General features: G+C 32.4%; 1 long non-coding RNA gene across 2 annotated transcripts; it reads left to right on the plus strand.

Moving 5' to 3' along the window:
• Positions 1-578: 578 nt before the first annotated feature.
• Positions 579-3,077, plus strand: LOC121174319 (uncharacterized). 2 transcript variants are annotated; one of them, XR_005890356.1, is made up of 6 exons: positions 579-850; positions 1,118-1,256; positions 1,347-1,541; positions 1,809-1,931; positions 2,617-2,654; positions 2,748-3,077. It is a non-coding gene; the product is annotated as an uncharacterized lncRNA (long non-coding RNA). The 2 variants fall into 2 exon arrangements; XR_005890355.1 differs by having other exon boundaries at positions 2,617-3,077.
• The last annotated feature ends 1,401 nt before the right edge of the window (positions 3,078-4,478 follow it).

The raw sequence follows: 4,478 nt of genomic DNA on the forward strand, positions 1-4,478 counted from the left end.
AACTCAACTCGGTCATCTTTGAAATCATGAATATATTTATTATATCTATACATAATCCAACAATTATATAATGTTTTATTTAACAAACAGTGATTAATGTATTGAAATTAAAATTAAATCATTCAGGTAATACCAAAATTCAATCATTAGCAGAAATAATTTTTGATCAGATTTTATTTACTTGTTCGCTAAATTTTAAATTAGTTAGAGTTTCTTTTCTTTAATGAACCGGAGGGTCAAGATAAAAAAATACATTTTTTTTTTAATAATTATCATATTATAACAGGTAGTTATTTCAAAGCAATTCAATGCTTCATTTCAACCACCAACATTTAAAAGAAATAAAATACAAAATAGTACTCGTGGTTTTGTGTCTGGAAAGCTCCAACCATAATTTAATCCAAAAGTTGTCTATTGTAACTTTAGCTTAAATAAACCATGGTTTAAGACTTTCAAACTCGTAACCAAACACAATATAACTCTCGCTCAAAATTAGTTTATATTGATACTTGCTACTTACAAGGGAGACTTAGAACCGTTTACAAACACAATTCTGACTTCTGAGTGTAAATGTTATGTAATGCAGTCATTTAATATTTTTTAGTATAACCATCGATCCTTCAAAGGAATGAAAAGAAAAAAGCTTGCTTAATTGACCGAAACTTATATTATTAGACCCCATGAAATCACAAATATCCAAAAGTATCTTCTATGTCGTCTAGTTAGAAAAAACAAGGGGACGAACTAGTTATTTGTATAGCCCTTGTTTCTTTTCATTAGTTATATACCTTAGTGGGAATATCACACTTTCTCTCTATAGTGCATGCAGAAGTGGAAGGACCATGACAAGGTAAAATTTCTGTTTTGTTATTTCTAATATACAGCACATGTACACCCACATCCACAATGATTCCAATTTTTAGTGTGCTGATAATAAACACTAAAATTAAACATGTTTCTTTCTTATTAACATGAATTGTTAGTTATACTATAATTGCATAGGGAAGAACATATGGAATACCTAGAATTCAAACTACCAATTTACACCATGTAAGCTCGGCAATACTCATTATTATAGATAGCAAATTATGTGACATGATATGATTCAAAGTGGCAGTGTTGAAGCCTACTATGAAAACGGGAAACAATTGAAGGATGGAAAAGGAAAGTCGAAAATATGCAATTTGAGTAGGCATGGCAGAGATAAATTCCAGGAGAGATTGGATTTCAAATTCTCTGATTTCCAAGCTCTGGAGGTTTTTCTCCAACTCTCGATCTCTCTTAGTATTAAAAAGGTTCCTGGTTACATATTAATAATATTATTATCATTATTATTATTTTTGCAGATAGAAAAAGGGTGGAACAATCTTTTTGTTTCCATTATTAGTATAGAAACAGGGGAAACCATAGCTAAGTCTGGCAAAGCAACAGTACAAAATGGAGAGTGTTGTTGGGAAGACTCCATTCTAAGTACTATATGGATTTCTGATGATTCTCTATAAGATAATGAAGGCTTCCTCCTTAAACTTCTTGTTGTCATGGTCTGTTGTTGGTTACCTTTGTTGCTTGATTATGTGTACTACACATTTGATTTTGTTTATTCAATAAATTTAATTTATATGAACTATCAATGTAAACATTTTTATACAAACATTTAATAAGATTTTACCACTCATTATATGATGGTAAGGTAAGTTTCAATTAGATGTATGTGTAAAATGATTTTACACTGATAATATATATAAATTAAACTCGCTTAATATTGTCTAACATAGCTTACTCAACCTGAAATGGCATTGTTATTACAGGGATCTGCCAGGTTTGGGACCCTTGGGTAGGCTACCATTAATTTAGCAAGTTACATTAGACCTGAAACTTCCACTGCATCATTACCTTTGAGACAACATTGTTCCTATAGGACAATCTTACAAGTAAGGATTATATTTTTTTAATTTTAGTCTTTTTAAAATTTTAATTTTTAATCTATGTAAGAGTTCGTGCTTTAGGAGCTAAAATTGAAAAGGCGTAAATTATAAAGATTAAAAATTGAAAAGGAACCAACTTAGAAGGACTAAATTCATAAGCTATTTTTCTTTTTAGTTTAATTTTCTTCAAAGCTTTGAATCAAGGCTAAACTCTCCGTTTGAGAAACAACACATGTTCACCATTTTTTTTATACAAAACCTTAAAAATAGGAAATAAAAATAAGCATTTTTGTAACTATTTGTAAAAAAACAGAGAATGAAAAATAAACTAACTTTCTTGGTGTCAATGATAAACTCTCAGTTTGATAAACTACATCTGCTCACCAGTTTTTAAACAAGTCTTTAAAAAATAAAAATGATGCCATCTTTGTAAATATTTATAAAAACAGAAAATGGAAACAAAAATATTTTTAAAAATCAAATATGCCCATAGCTACTAAGATAAAGGTTCAATGGTTTTGTATATCTGCTAGGTATAAGAAAACTTTTTTATTATCCGCTTTTTCTACCAAGTAATAAGTAGAAACAATTAGCATCCTAAATTTACATCTAAGTTTCTTTACAATTATGAATTATTAAAAATCTGATCCTCTTGTTCTCTCTCTCTTTCTCTCTCTATCTTTTTATTCAGGTTAAAATATAGTGTTTGACCCCAAGAAGCAAGTTCAGGTCTGTTGTTTATGGAATAACTTTTTTCTGCTATAACTTATGTGTGATTATTATAAAAAACAAAAATGCACTAATTCTTATGGGATAGCACAGGAGGGATGGAAATTCATATGTGGACGAAATGAGTGTTTGCTGCTCTGATGATTTAGACAGTATATCCGATGTATCTGACAATACATTCAGCAGGACTAGTGGATCTTCACATTGGGACCATTTAGAAAATACATATTATCGAAGAGAACTGAGCAGTAAGGTATGAAGATTGTTTAGCTAATTTAACTTTATGTAATCAACCATTTATATAATCAAAATCATATGCTTCAGCCTTAAGTCATTCAATTGTATATGATAAGAGTGAAATGTGTAGTGTTCCTACTTCGCTTGTAAATGAAAAATTTTGTATTTTGGAAATTGGAATGTGTAATCGAGCTGCTCTATCATTTCAGTAACTGTCATTGTTCAGTGGACATAAATCAAGAATTTAACTAGATTCCTTTTCTGTAATTTAAGCAGTTTTTCATTTTCTTTTTGTATAGTTTCCTCTCTTGATAAGCTCTTGTTCAAATTGGCTTTCTTCAAGATAATAAAATCACCTTATGATGTTACATAGAATAAGTCCAATCGCAACATGTTCAGATCACGAAATTGAGATTTCCTTGTCCTTTTGGATTGGGATGTCTTATTACAGCTGTATGCAGAAGATGGAGTTAGTTATTTTCAGTTAGAGGGTAGTTAGATTAGTTGGAGTTAGTTATTTTCAATTATCTGATTCTGCAGTAGATACTACCATTGGTGCCTCATTTGCTTTACCTTCTCCTTCTGTGAGAAGATCCATTAGAACATCAAACCCTCCACCTTATCTTCTTGATTACATTAGACCTCAACCTAGACAGAAATCTCACCCTATACAAGATCATTGCTCTCTGGTTCACCTCCACTCTCCTTATAAGGACTTCATTGCTCAGGTTTCCACCATTTATGAGCCACAATTTTATCATCAAGCTGTTCCTTTTCCAGAATGGCACCAAGCCATGACAGCTGAGATCAAAGCTTTGGAATCCAATAACACATGGACTTTGGTTCCTCTTCCAATTGGTAAACAATGCATTGGCTGCAGGTGGGTGTACAAAGTGAAATTCAAGCTTGATGGCACTGTGGAACACACAAAGCTAGATTGGTAGCTAAGGGTTACACACAGCAAGCTGGTATTGATTTCTCGGATACTTTTTCTCCAGTAGCTAAACTTACTTTTCAGTTAGAGCCCTTTTGGCTGTTGCAGCTGCTAAAAACTGGCCAATCTTATAGCTTGATGTGGATAATGCCTTCTTGAATGGTGATCTATTTGAGGAAGTGTATATGGAACTTCCAAAAGGGTACACTTCAGTTGATAAAAACCTTGTCTGTAGGCTCAACAAATCCATTTATGACCTTAGACAAGCTTCTAGACAGTGGTTTTATAAACTCTCTACAACATTAATTGAGAATGGTTTCTCTCAATCAAAGAATGACTATTCTCTTTCTACCATTGGCAAAGGTGCTTCTCTGGTTGTTCTGTTAGTCTATGTAGATGACATTTTGCTTGCTGGCCCAAGTGCTACATGTGTTCACTCTGTTCAGGCCAAGCTTCAAGCCTTGTTCAAACTGAAGATCCTTGGTTCCTTACAATATTTTCTGGGCCTGCAAGTTGCAAAGTCCAGCAAGGGCATTGTTTTGACTCAGAGAAAATATGCCCTTTCTCTGTTAGAGGATACTGGTTTTCTTGGCTGCAAACCATCCTCTCTTCCAATGGATCCAAATTTAAAGCTCGACATGCTCAGTGGTGAT

This window comes from Glycine max, chromosome 20 (genome assembly GCF_000004515.6).
Source record: "Glycine max cultivar Williams 82 chromosome 20, Glycine_max_v4.0, whole genome shotgun sequence".
NCBI classification, from domain to species: domain Eukaryota; kingdom Viridiplantae; phylum Streptophyta; class Magnoliopsida; order Fabales; family Fabaceae; genus Glycine; species Glycine max.